The sequence below is a fragment of the Schistocerca gregaria genome, unplaced genomic scaffold, assembly GCF_023897955.1.
Source record: "Schistocerca gregaria isolate iqSchGreg1 unplaced genomic scaffold, iqSchGreg1.2 ptg000077l, whole genome shotgun sequence".
NCBI classification, from domain to species: Eukaryota; Metazoa; Arthropoda; class Insecta; order Orthoptera; family Acrididae; genus Schistocerca; species Schistocerca gregaria.
The window spans coordinates 7,966,474-7,982,200 of record NW_026061710.1 but is presented as its reverse complement, the minus strand read 5'-3'; positions in this window follow the sequence as shown (position 1 = coordinate 7,982,200).

The window sequence follows — 15,727 nt, the reverse complement described above, 5'->3', positions numbered from 1 at the left end:
TCCGATGCACATCTGGAGGCATTCTGTAATCTGTGAACTATCAGAGTGTTGATGAAACACAGAAATAGCATCGGGATTGAATACAACAGTCACTATGCTCACTTTCCTCCATTTGAGTAATGTCTCTAAGAGTCTACGTTTTGATCGTTCCCTGGAAAACCAGTAATAGTTTGCGATGCACATCTATAGATATTATGTAATCTGTGTGCTATCAGACTTTTAATGAAACACAGAAATTGCATCGGGATTGAATACAACAGTCACCAGCGCACTTTCCTGCATGGGAGTAATTCTCAAACAGTCTACGCTTTGATCGTGGCCTGGAAGACCAGTAGTAGTTTCTGATGAACATCTGGAGGCATTCTGTAATCTGTGGACTATCAGAGTGTTGAGGAAACACAGAAATTGCATCGGGATTGAATACAACAGTCACCATGCGCACTTTCCTCCATGGGAGTAATTCTCAAACATGCTACGCTTTGATCGTTCCCTGGTAGACCAGTAGTAGTTTCCGATGCACATCTGGTATCATTCTGTAATCTGTTGACTATCAGAGTGTTGATGAAACACAGAAATTGCCTCGGGATTGAATACAACAGTCACCATGCGCACCTTATTCCATGGGAGTAATGTCTCAAAGAGTTTACGCTTTGATCGTTCACTGGAAGACCAGTAGTAGTTTCCGTAGCAAATATGGAGGCATTCTATAATCTGTGGAATGTCAGAGTGTTGATGAAACACAGAAAATGCATCGGGATTGAATACAACAGTCACCATGCGCACCTTCCTCCATTGGAGTAATGTGTCCAAGAGTTTACGCTTTGATCGTTCCCTGGAAGACCAGTAGTAATTTCCGATGGACATCTGGAGGCATTCTGTAATTTGTGACTATCAGAGTGTTGATGAAACACAGAAATTTGCATCGGGATTGAATACAACAGTCACCATGCGCACATTCCTCCATGGGCGTAGTGTCTCAAACAGTCTAATCTGTGGACTATCAGAGTGTTGATGAAACACAGAAATTGCATCGGGATTGAACAGAACACTCACCATGCGCACTTTCCTCCACGGGAGTAATGTCTCAAAGAGTCTACGCTTTGATCGTTCCCTGGAAGACCAGTAGTAGTTTCCGATGGACATCTGGTGGCATTCTGTAATCTGTGGACTATCAGAGTGTTGATGAAACACAGAAATTGCATCGGGATTGAATACAACAGTCAGCATGCGCACTTTCCTCCGTGGGAGTAATGTCTCTAAGAGTCTACGCTTTGATCATTCCCTGCAAGACCAGTAGTAGTTTCCGATGCACATCTGGATGCTTTATCTAATCTGTGGACTATCAGAGTGTTGCTGAAACACAGAAATTGCATCGGGATTGAATAAAACAGTCACCATGCGCACTTTCCTCCACGTTAGTAATATCTCAAGTAGTCTACGCTTTGATCGTCCCTGGAAGACCAGTAGTAGTTTCCGATGGACATCTGGTGGCATTCTGTAATTTGTGGACTATCAGAATGTTGATGAAACACAGAAATTGTGACGGGATTGAATACAACAGTCACCATGCGCACTTTCCACCATGCGAGTATTGTCTCAAACAGTCTACGCTTTGATCGTTCCCTGGTAGACCAGTAGTAGTTTCCGATGCACATCTGGTGGCATTCTGTAATCTGTTGACTATCAGAGTGTTGATGAAACACAGAAATTGCCTCGGGATTGAAGACAACAGTCACAACGCGCACTTTCCTCCACGGGAGCAATGTCTCAAACAGTCTACGCTTTGATCGTACCCTGGAAGAACAGTAGTAGTTTCCGATGCACATCTGGTTGCATTCTGTGATCTGTGGAGTATCAGAGTGTTGATGAAACACAGAAATTGCATCGGGATTGAATACAACACTCACCATGCGCACTTTCCTCCATGGGAGTATTGTCTCCAAGAGTTAACGCTTTGATCGTTCCCTGGAGTACCAGTAGTAGTTTCAGATGCACATCTGGAGGCATTCTGTAATGTTTTTACTTTCAGAGTGTTGATGGAACACAGAAATTGCATCGGGATTGTATACAACAGTCACCATGCGCACTTTCCTCCATGGGAGTAATTCTTAAACATTCTACGCTTTGATCGGACCCTGGAAGACCAGTAGTAGTTTCCGATGCACATCTGGAGGCATTCTGTAATCTGTGGACTATCAGAGTATTGATGAAACACAGAAATTGCATCGGGATTGAATACAACAGTCACCATGCGCACCTTCCTCCATGGGAGTAATGTCTCAAAGAGTTTATGCTTTGATCGTTCACTGGAAGACCAGTAGTAGTTTCCGATGCAAATATGGAAGCATTCTATAATCTGTGGAATGTCAGAGTGTTGATGAAACACAGAAATTCCATCGGGATTGAATACAACAGTCACCATGCGCACCTTCCTCCATGGGAGTAATGTGTCCAAGAGTTTACGCTTTGATCGTTCCCTGGAAGACCAGTAGTAATTTCCGATGGACATCTGAAGGCATTCTGTAACCTGTGACTATCAGAGTGTTGATGAAACACAAAAATTTGCATCGGGATTGAATACAACAGTCACCATGCGCACTTTCCTCCATGGGCGTAGTGTCTCAAACAGTCTACGCTTTTATCGTTCCTTGGAAGACCAGAAGTAGTTTCCGATGCACATCTGGAGTCATTCTGAAATCTGTGGACTATCTGAGTGTTGATGAAACACAGAAATTGAATCGGGATTGAATACAACAGTCACCATGTTCACTTCCCTCCATGGGAGTAATTCTCAATCAGTATACGCTTTGATCGTTCCCTGGAAGACCAATAGTAGTTTCCGATGCACATCTGGTGGCATTCTGTAATCTGAGGACTATCGGAGTGTTAATGAAACACAGAAATTGCATCCGGATTGAATACAACAGTCACCATGCGCACTTTCCTCCATGGGCGTAGTGTCTCAAACAGTCTACGCTTTGATCGTTCCTTGGAAGACCAGAAGTAGTTTCCGATGCACATCTGGATGCTTTGTCTAATCTGTGGACTATCAGAGTGTTGCTGAAACAGAGAAATTGCATCGGGATTGCATACAACAGTCACCATGCGCACTTTCCTCCATGGGAGTAATTCTCAAACAGTCTACGCTTATCATTCCCTGGAAGACCAGTAGTAGTTTCCGATGCACATCAGGAGGCATTCTGTAATCTATGGACTATCAGAGTGTTGATGAAACACATAAATTGTATCGGGATTGAATACAACAGTCACCATGCGCACTTTCCTCCACGGGAGTAGTGTCTCAAACATTCTACGCTTTGATAGTTCTCTGGAAGACCAGAAGTAGTTTCCGATGCACATCGGGTGGCGTTCTGATATCTGTGGACTAACTGAGTGTTGATGAAGCACAGAAATTGCATCGGGATTGAATACAACAGTCACCATGCGCACTTTCCTAAATGGGAGTAATGTCTCAAACAGTCTACGCTTTGATCGTTCCCTGGAAAACCAGTAATAGTTTGCGATGCACATCTGGAGATATTCTGTAATCTGTGGGCTATCAGACTTTTAATGAAACACAGAAATTGCATCAGGATTGAATACAATAGTCACCAAGCGCACTTTCCTGCATGGGAGTAATTGTCAAACAGTCTACGCTTTGATCGTGGCCTGGACGACCAGTAGTAGTTTCCGCTGAACATCTGGAGGTATTCTGTAATCTGTGGACTATCAGAGTGTTGATGAAACACAGAAATTGCATCGGGATTGAATACAACAGTCACCATGCGCACTTACCTCCACGGGAGTAGTGTCTCAAACATTCTACGCTTTGATAGTTCTCTGGAAGACCAGAAGTAGTTTCCGATGCACATCTGGTGGCGTTCTGAAATCTGTGGACTAACTGAGTGTTGATGAAACACAAAAATTGCATCCGGATTGAATACAACAGTCACAACGCGCACTTTCCTCCACGGGAGCAATGTCTCAAACAGTCTACGCTTTGATCGTACCCTGGGAGAACAGTAGTAGTTTCCGATGCACATCTGGTGGCATTCTGTAATCTGTGGAGTATCAGAGTGTGGATGAAACACAGAAACTGCATCGGGATTGAAGACAACAGTCACCATGAGCACTTTCCTCCATGGGGGTAATGTCTCTAACAGTCTACGCTTTGATCGTTCCCTGGAAGACCAGTAGTAGTTTCCGATGTACATTTGGAGGCATTCTGTAATCTGTGGACTATCAGAGTGTTGATGAAACACAGAAATTCCATCGGGATTGAATACAACAGTCACCATGCGCCCCTTCCTCCATTGGAGTAATGTGTCCAAGAGTTTACGCTTTGATCGTTCCCTGGAAGACCAGTAGTAGTTTCCGATACACATCTGGAGGCATTCTGTAATCTGTGGAATATCAGAGTGTTGATGAAACACAGAGATTGCATCGGGATTGAATACAACAGTCACCATGCGCAACTTCCTCCATGGGAGTAATGTCTCAAAGAGTTTACGCTTTGTCGTTCACTGGAAGACCAGTAGTAGTTTCCGATGCACATTTGGAGGCATTCTATAATCTGTGGAGTGTCAGAGTGTTGATGAAACACAGAAATTCCATCGAGATTGAATACAACAGTCACCATGCGCACCTTCCTCCATGGGAGTAATGTGTCCAAGAGTTTACGCTTTGATCGTTCCCTGGAAGACCAGTAGTAATTTCCGATGCACATCTGGAGTCATTCTGAAATCTGTGGACTAACTGAGTGTTGATGAGACACATAAATTGCATCAGGATTGAATACAACTGTCACCATGCGCACTTTCCTCTTTTAGAGTAATCTCTCAAACAGTCTACGCTTTGATCGTTCATTGGAAGACCAGTAGTAGTTTCCGATTCACATCTGGAGGCATTCTGTAAACTGTGGAGAATCAGAGTGTTGATGAAACACAGAAATTGCATCGGGATTGAATACAACAGTCACCATGCGCACCTTCCTAAATGGGAGTAATGTCTCAAAGAGTTTACGCTTTGATCGTTCACTGGAAGACCAGTAGTAGTTTCCGATGCAAATATGGAGGCATTCTATAATCTGTGGAATGTCAGAGTGTTGATGAAACACAGAAATTCCATCGGGATTGAATACAACAGTCACCATGCGCACCTTCCTCCATGGGAGTAATGTGTCCAAGATTTTACGCTTTGATCGTTCCCTGGAAGATCCAGTAGTAATTTCCGATGGACATCTGGAGGCATTCTGTAATCTGTGACTATCAGAGTGTTGATGAAACACAGAAATTTGCATCGGGATTGAATACAACAGTCACCATGCGCACTTTCCTCCATGGGCGTAGTGTCTCAAACAGTCTACGCTTTGATCGTTCCTTGGAAGACCAGAAGTAGTTTCCGATGCACATCTGGAGTCATTCTGAAATCTGTGGACTAACTGAGTGTTGATGAAATACAGAAATTGAATCGGGATTGAATACAACAGTCATCAAGTTCACTTCCCTCCATGGGAGTAATTTTCAATCAGTATGCGCTTTGATCGTTCCCTGGAAGACCAATAGTAGTTTCCGATGCACATCTGGTGGCATTCTGTAATCTGAGGACTATCAGAGTGTTGATGAAACACAGAAATTGCATCGGGATTGAACACAACACTCACCATGCGCACTTCCTCCGTGGGAGTAATGTCTCAAAGAGTCTACGCTTTGATCGTTCCCTGGAAGACCAGTAGTAGTTTCCTATGGACATCTGGTGGCATTCTGTAATCTGTGGACTATCAGAGTGTTGATGAAACACAGAAATTGCATCGGGATTGAATACAACAGTCAGCATGCGCACTTTCCTCCGTGGGAGTAATGTCTCTAAGAGTCTACGCTTTGATCGTTCCCTGCAAGACCAGTAGTAGTTTCCGATGCACATCTGGATGCTTTATCTAATCTGTAGACTATCAGAGTGTTGCTGAAACACAGAAATTGCATCGGGATTGAATACAACAGTCACCATGCGCACTTTTCTCCATGGGAGTAATTCTCAAACAGTCTACGCTTTGATCATTCCCAGGAAGACCAGTAGTAGTTTCCGATGCACATCTGGAGGCATTCTGTAATCTGTGGACTATCAGAGTGTTGATGAAACACATAAATTGTATCGGGATTGAATACAACAGTCACCATGCGCACTTCCCTCCACGAGAGCAATGTCTCAAACAGTCTACGCTTTGATCGTACCCTGGAAAAACAGTAGTAGTTTCCGATGCACATCTGGTGGCATTCTGTAATCTGTGGACTATCAGAGTGTTTATGAAACACATAAATTGCATCGGGATTGAATACAACAGTCAGCATGCGCACTTTCCTCCATGGGTGTAATGTCTCTAACAGTCTACGCTTTGATCGTTCCCTGCAAGAGCAGTAGTAGTTTCCGATGCACATCTGGAGGCTTTCTGTAATCTTTGGACTATCAGAGTGTTGATGAAACACAGAAATTGCAGCGGGATTGAATACAACAGTCACCATGCGCACATTCCTATACGGGAGTAGTGTCTCAAACACTCTACGCTTTGATAGTTCTCTGGAAGACCAGAAGTAGTTTCCAATGCACATCTGGAGTCATTCTGAAATCTGTGGACCAACTGAGTGTTGATGAAACACAGAAATTGCATCGGGATTGAATACAACAGTCAGCATGCGCACTTTCCTCCGTGGGAGTAATGTCTCTAAGAGTCTACGCTTTGATCATTCCCTGCAAGACCAGTAGTAGTTTCCGATGCACATCTGGATGCTTTATCTAATCTGTGGACTATCAGAGTGTTGCTGAAACACAGAAATTGCATCGGGATTGAATAAAACAGTCACCATGCGCACTTTCCTCCACGTTAGTAATATCTCAAGTAGTCTACGCTTTGATCGTCCCTGGAAGACCAGTAGTAGTTTCCGATGGACATCTGGTGGCATTCTGTAATTTGTGGACTATCAGAATGTTGATGAAACACAGAAATTGTGACGGGATTGAATACAACAGTCACCATGCGCACTTTCCACCATGCGAGTATTGTCTCAAACAGTCTACGCTTTGATCGTTCCCTGGTAGACCAGTAGTAGTTTCCGATGCACATCTGGTGGCATTCTGTAATCTGTTGACTATCAGAGTGTTGATGAAACACAGAAATTGCCTCGGGATTGAAGACAACAGTCACAACGCGCACTTTCCTCCACGGGAGCAATGTCTCAAACAGTCTACGCTTTGATCGTACCCTGGAAGAACAGTAGTAGTTTCCGATGCACATCTGGTTGCATTCTGTGATCTGTGGAGTATCAGAGTGTTGATGAAACACAGAAATTGCATCGGGATTGAATACAACACTCACCATGCGCACTTTCCTCCATGGGAGTATTGTCTCCAAGAGTTAACGCTTTGATCGTTCCCTGGAGTACCAGTAGTAGTTTCAGATGCACATCTGGAGGCATTCTGTAATGTTTTTACTTTCAGAGTGTTGATGGAACACAGAAATTGCATCGGGATTGTATACAACAGTCACCATGCGCACTTTCCTCCATGGGAGTAATTCTTAAACATTCTACGCTTTGATCGGACCCTGGAAGACCAGTAGTAGTTTCCGATGCACATCTGGAGGCATTCTGTAATCTGTGGACTATCAGAGTATTGATGAAACACAGAAATTGCATCGGGATTGAATACAACAGTCACCATGCGCACCTTCCTCCATGGGAGTAATGTCTCAAAGAGTTTATGCTTTGATCGTTCACTGGAAGACCAGTAGTAGTTTCCGATGCAAATATGGAAGCATTCTATAATCTGTGGAATGTCAGAGTGTTGATGAAACACAGAAATTCCATCGGGATTGAATACAACAGTCACCATGCGCACCTTCCTCCATGGGAGTAATGTGTCCAAGAGTTTACGCTTTGATCGTTCCCTGGAAGACCAGTAGTAATTTCCGATGGACATCTGAAGGCATTCTGTAACCTGTGACTATCAGAGTGTTGATGAAACACAAAAATTTGCATCGGGATTGAATACAACAGTCACCATGCGCACTTTCCTCCATGGGCGTAGTGTCTCAAACAGTCTACGCTTTTATCGTTCCTTGGAAGACCAGAAGTAGTTTCCGATGCACATCTGGAGTCATTCTGAAATCTGTGGACTATCTGAGTGTTGATGAAACACAGAAATTGAATCGGGATTGAATACAACAGTCACCATGTTCACTTCCCTCCATGGGAGTAATTCTCAATCAGTATACGCTTTGATCGTTCCCTGGAAGACCAATAGTAGTTTCCGATGCACATCTGGTGGCATTCTGTAATCTGAGGACTATCGGAGTGTTAATGAAACACAGAAATTGCATCCGGATTGAACACAACACTCACCATGCGCACTTTCCTCCACGGGAGTAATGTCACAAAGAGTCTACGCTTTGATCGTTCCCTGGAAGACCAGTAGTAGTTTCCGATGGGCATCTGGTGGCAGTCTGTAATCTGTGGACTATCAGAGTGTTGATGAAACACAGAAATTGCATCGGGATTGATCACAACAGTCAGCATGCGCACTTTCCTCCGTGGGTGTAATGTCTCTAAGAGTCTACGCTTTGATCGTTCCCTGCAAGACCAGTAGTAGTTTCCGATGCACATCTGGATGCTTTGTCTAATCTGTGGACTATCAGAGTGTTGCTGAAACAGAGAAATTGCATCGGGATTGAATACAACAGTCACCATGCGCACTTTCCTCCATGGGAGTAATTCTCAAACAGTCTACGCTTATCATTCCCTGGAAGACCAGTAGTAGTTTCCGATGCACATCAGGAGGCATTCTGTAATCTGTGGACTATCAGAGTGTTGATGAAACACATAAATTGTATCGGGATTGAATACAACAGTCACCATGCGCACTTTCCTCCACGGGAGTAGTGTCTCAAACATTCTACGCTTTGATAGTTCTCTGGAAGACCAGAAGTAGTTTCCGATGCACATCGGGTGGCGTTCTGATATCTGTGGACTAACTGAGTGTTGATGAAGCACAGAAATTGCATCGGGATTGAATACAACAGTCACCATGCGCACTTTCCTAAATGGGAGTAATGTCTCAAACAGTCTACGCTTTGATCGTTCCCTGGAAAACCAGTAATAGTTTGCGATGCACATCTGGAGATATTCTGTAATCTGTGGGCTATCAGACTTTTAATGAAACACAGAAATTGCATCAGGATTGAATACAATAGTCACCAAGCGCACTTTCCTGCATGGGAGTAATTGTCAAACAGTCTACGCTTTGATCGTGGCCTGGAAGACCAGTAGTAGTTTCCGCTGAACATCTGGAGGTATTCTGTAATCTGTGGACTATCAGAGTGTTGATGAAACACAGAAATTGCATCGGGATTGAATACAACAGTCACCATGCGCACTTACCTCCACGGGAGTAGTGTCTCAAACATTCTACGCTTTGATAGTTCTCTGGAAGACCAGAAGTAGTTTCCGATGCACATCTGGTGGCGTTCTGAAATCTGTGGACTAACTGAGTGTTGATGAAACACAGAAATTGCATCCGGATTGAATACAACAGTCACAACGCGCACTTTCCTCCACGGGAGCAATGTCTCAAACAGTCTACGCTTTGATCGTACCCTGGGAGAACAGTAGTAGTTTCCGATGCACATCTGGTGGCATTCTGTAATCTGTGGAGTATCAGAGTGTGGATGAAACACAGAAACTGCATCGGGATTGAAGACAACAGTCACCATGAGCACTTTCCTCCATGGGGGTAATGTCTCTAACAGTCTACGCTTTGATCGTTCCCTGGAAGACCAGTAGTAGTTTCCGATGTACATTTGGAGGCATTCTGTAATCTGTGGACTATCAGAGTGTTGATGAAACACAGAAATTCCATCGGGATTGAATACAACAGTCACCATGCGCCCCTTCCTCCATTGGAGTAATGTGTCCAAGAGTTTACGCTTTGATCGTTCCCTGGAAGACCAGTAGTAGTTTCCGATACACATCTGGAGGCATTCTGTAATCTGTGGAGTATCAGAGTGTTGATGAAACACAGAAATTGCATCGGGATTGAATACAACAGTCACCATGCGCAACTTCCTCCATGGGAGTAATGTCTCAAAGAGTTTACGCTTTGTCGTTCACTGGAAGACCAGTAGTAGTTTCCGATGCACATTTGGAGGCATTCTATAATCTGTGGAGTGTCAGAGTGTTGATGAAACACAGAAATTCCATCGAGATTGAATACAACAGTCACCATGCGCACCTTCCTCCATGGGAGTAATGTGTCCAAGAGTTTACGCTTTGATCGTTCCCTGGAAGACCAGTAGTAATTTCCGATGCACATCTGGAGTCATTCTGAAATCTGTGGACTAACTGAGTGTTGATGAGACACATAAATTGCATCAGGATTGAATACAACTGTCACCATGCGCACTTTCCTCTTTTAGAGTAATCTCTCAAACAGTCTACGCTTTGATCGTTCATTGGAAGACCAGTAGTAGTTTCCGATTCACATCTGGAGGCATTCTGTAAACTGTGGAGAATCAGAGTGTTGATGAAACACAGAAATTGCATCGGGATTGAATACAACAGTCACCATGCGCACCTTCCTAAATGGGAGTAATGTCTCAAAGAGTTTACGCTTTGATCGTTCACTGGAAGACCAGTAGTAGTTTCCGATGCAAATATGGAGGCATTCTATAATCTGTGGAATGTCAGAGTGTTGATGAAACACAGAAATTCCATCGGGATTGAATACAACAGTCACCATGCGCACCTTCCTCCATGGGAGTAATGTGTCCAAGATTTTACGCTTTGATCGTTCCCTGGAAGATCCAGTAGTAATTTCCGATGGACATCTGGAGGCATTCTGTAATCTGTGACTATCAGAGTGTTGATGAAACACAGAAATTTGCATCGGGATTGAATACAACAGTCACCATGCGCACTTTCCTCCATGGGCGTAGTGTCTCAAACAGTCTACGCTTTGATCGTTCCTTGGAAGACCAGAAGTAGTTTCCGATGCACATCTGGAGTCATTCTGAAATCTGTGGACTAACTGAGTGTTGATGAAATACAGAAATTGAATCGGGATTGAATACAACAGTCATCAAGTTCACTTCCCTCCATGGGAGTAATTTTCAATCAGTATGCGCTTTGATCGTTCCCTGGAAGACCAATAGTAGTTTCCGATGCACATCTGGTGGCATTCTGTAATCTGAGGACTATCAGAGTGTTGATGAAACACAGAAATTGCATCGGGATTGAACACAACACTCACCATGCGCACTTCCTCCGTGGGAGTAATGTCTCAAAGAGTCTACGCTTTGATCGTTCCCTGGAAGACCAGTAGTAGTTTCCTATGGACATCTGGTGGCATTCTGTAATCTGTGGACTATCAGAGTGTTGATGAAACACAGAAATTGCATCGGGATTGAATACAACAGTCAGCATGCGCACTTTCCTCCGTGGGAGTAATGTCTCTAAGAGTCTACGCTTTGATCGTTCCCTGCAAGACCAGTAGTAGTTTCCGATGCACATCTGGATGCTTTATCTAATCTGTAGACTATCAGAGTGTTGCTGAAACACAGAAATTGCATCGGGATTGAATACAACAGTCACCATGCGCACTTTTCTCCATGGGAGTAATTCTCAAACAGTCTACGCTTTGATCATTCCCAGGAAGACCAGTAGTAGTTTCCGATGCACATCTGGAGGCATTCTGTAATCTGTGGACTATCAGAGTGTTGATGAAACACATAAATTGTATCGGGATTGAATACAACAGTCACCATGCGCACTTCCCTCCACGAGAGCAATGTCTCAAACAGTCTACGCTTTGATCGTACCCTGGAAAAACAGTAGTAGTTTCCGATGCACATCTGGTGGCATTCTGTAATCTGTGGACTATCAGAGTGTTTATGAAACACATAAATTGCATCGGGATTGAATACAACAGTCAGCATGCGCACTTTCCTCCATGGGTGTAATGTCTCTAACAGTCTACGCTTTGATCGTTCCCTGCAAGAGCAGTAGTAGTTTCCGATGCACATCTGGAGGCTTTCTGTAATCTTTGGACTATCAGAGTGTTGATGAAACACAGAAATTGCAGCGGGATTGAATACAACAGTCACCATGCGCACATTCCTATACGGGAGTAGTGTCTCAAACACTCTACGCTTTGATAGTTCTCTGGAAGACCAGAAGTAGTTTCCAATGCACATCTGGAGTCATTCTGAAATCTGTGGACCAACTGAGTGTTGATGAAACACAGAAATTGCATCGGGATTGAATACAACAGTCAGCATGCGCACTTTCCTCCGTGGGAGTAATGTCTCTAAGAGTCTACGCTTTGATCATTCCCTGCAAGACCAGTAGTAGTTTCCGATGCACATCTGGATGCTTTATCTAATCTGTGGACTATCAGAGTGTTGCTGAAACACAGAAATTGCATCGGGATTGAATAAAACAGTCACCATGCGCACTTTCCTCCACGTTAGTAATATCTCAAGTAGTCTACGCTTTGATCGTCCCTGGAAGACCAGTAGTAGTTTCCGATGGACATCTGGTGGCATTCTGTAATTTGTGGACTATCAGAATGTTGATGAAACACAGAAATTGTGACGGGATTGAATACAACAGTCACCATGCGCACTTTCCACCATGCGAGTATTGTCTCAAACAGTCTACGCTTTGATCGTTCCCTGGTAGACCAGTAGTAGTTTCCGATGCACATCTGGTGGCATTCTGTAATCTGTTGACTATCAGAGTGTTGATGAAACACAGAAATTGCCTCGGGATTGAAGACAACAGTCACAACGCGCACTTTCCTCCACGGGAGCAATGTCTCAAACAGTCTACGCTTTGATCGTACCCTGGAAGAACAGTAGTAGTTTCCGATGCACATCTGGTTGCATTCTGTGATCTGTGGAGTATCAGAGTGTTGATGAAACACAGAAATTGCATCGGGATTGAATACAACACTCACCATGCGCACTTTCCTCCATGGGAGTATTGTCTCCAAGAGTTAACGCTTTGATCGTTCCCTGGAGTACCAGTAGTAGTTTCAGATGCACATCTGGAGGCATTCTGTAATGTTTTTACTTTCAGAGTGTTGATGGAACACAGAAATTGCATCGGGATTGTATACAACAGTCACCATGCGCACTTTCCTCCATGGGAGTAATTCTTAAACATTCTACGCTTTGATCGGACCCTGGAAGACCAGTAGTAGTTTCCGATGCACATCTGGAGGCATTCTGTAATCTGTGGACTATCAGAGTATTGATGAAACACAGAAATTGCATCGGGATTGAATACAACAGTCACCATGCGCACCTTCCTCCATGGGAGTAATGTCTCAAAGAGTTTATGCTTTGATCGTTCACTGGAAGACCAGTAGTAGTTTCCGATGCAAATATGGAAGCATTCTATAATCTGTGGAATGTCAGAGTGTTGATGAAACACAGAAATTCCATCGGGATTGAATACAACAGTCACCATGCGCACCTTCCTCCATGGGAGTAATGTGTCCAAGAGTTTACGCTTTGATCGTTCCCTGGAAGACCAGTAGTAATTTCCGATGGACATCTGAAGGCATTCTGTAACCTGTGACTATCAGAGTGTTGATGAAACACAAAAATTTGCATCGGGATTGAATACAACAGTCACCATGCGCACTTTCCTCCATGGGCGTAGTGTCTCAAACAGTCTACGCTTTTATCGTTCCTTGGAAGACCAGAAGTAGTTTCCGATGCACATCTGGAGTCATTCTGAAATCTGTGGACTATCTGAGTGTTGATGAAACACAGAAATTGAATCGGGATTGAATACAACAGTCACCATGTTCACTTCCCTCCATGGGAGTAATTCTCAATCAGTATACGCTTTGATCGTTCCCTGGAAGACCAATAGTAGTTTCCGATGCACATCTGGTGGCATTCTGTAATCTGAGGACTATCGGAGTGTTAATGAAACACAGAAATTGCATCCGGATTGAACACAACACTCACCATGCGCACTTTCCTCCACGGGAGTAATGTCACAAAGAGTCTACGCTTTGATCGTTCCCTGGAAGACCAGTAGTAGTTTCCGATGGGCATCTGGTGGCAGTCTGTAATCTGTGGACTATCAGAGTGTTGATGAAACACAGAAATTGCATCGGGATTGATCACAACAGTCAGCATGCGCACTTTCCTCCGTGGGTGTAATGTCTCTAAGAGTCTACGCTTTGATCGTTCCCTGCAAGACCAGTAGTAGTTTCCGATGCACATCTGGATGCTTTGTCTAATCTGTGGACTATCAGAGTGTTGCTGAAACAGAGAAATTGCATCGGGATTGAATACAACAGTCACCATGCGCACTTTCCTCCATGGGAGTAATTCTCAAACAGTCTACGCTTATCATTCCCTGGAAGACCAGTAGTAGTTTCCGATGCACATCAGGAGGCATTCTGTAATCTGTGGACTATCAGAGTGTTGATGAAACACATAAATTGTATCGGGATTGAATACAACAGTCACCATGCGCACTTTCCTCCACGGGAGTAGTGTCTCAAACATTCTACGCTTTGATAGTTCTCTGGAAGACCAGAAGTAGTTTCCGATGCACATCGGGTGGCGTTCTGATATCTGTGGACTAACTGAGTGTTGATGAAGCACAGAAATTGCATCGGGATTGAATACAACAGTCACCATGCGCACTTTCCTAAATGGGAGTAATGTCTCAAACAGTCTACGCTTTGATCGTTCCCTGGAAAACCAGTAATAGTTTGCGATGCACATCTGGAGATATTCTGTAATCTGTGGGCTATCAGACTTTTAATGAAACACAGAAATTGCATCAGGATTGAATACAATAGTCACCAAGCGCACTTTCCTGCATGGGAGTAATTGTCAAACAGTCTACGCTTTGATCGTGGCCTGGAAGACCAGTAGTAGTTTCCGCTGAACATCTGGAGGTATTCTGTAATCTGTGGACTATCAGAGTGTTGATGAAACACAGAAATTGCATCGGGATTGAATACAACAGTCACCATGCGCACTTACCTCCACGGGAGTAGTGTCTCAAACATTCTACGCTTTGATAGTTCTCTGGAAGACCAGAAGTAGTTTCCGATGCACATCTGGTGGCGTTCTGAAATCTGTGGACTAACTGAGTGTTGATGAAACACAGAAATTGCATCCGGATTGAATACAACAGTCACAACGCGCACTTTCCTCCACGGGAGCAATGTCTCAAACAGTCTACGCTTTGATCGTACCCTGGGAGAACAGTAGTAGTTTCCGATGCACATCTGGTGGCATTCTGTAATCTGTGGAGTATCAGAGTGTGGATGAAACACAGAAACTGCATCGGGATTGAAGACAACAGTCACCATGAGCACTTTCCTCCATGGGGGTAATGTCTCTAACAGTCTACGCTTTGATCGTTCCCTGGAAGACCAGTAGTAGTTTCCGATGTACATTTGGAGGCATTCTGTAATCTGTGGACTATCAGAGTGTTGATGAAACACAGAAATTCCATCGGGATTGAATACAACAGTCACCATGCGCCCCTTCCTCCATTGGAGTAATGTGTCCAAGAGTTTACGCTTTGATCGTTCCCTGGAAGACCAGTAGTAGTTTCCGATACACATCTGGAGGCATTCTGTAATCTGTGGAGTATCAGAGTGTTGATGAAACACAGAAATTGCATCGGGATTGAATACAACA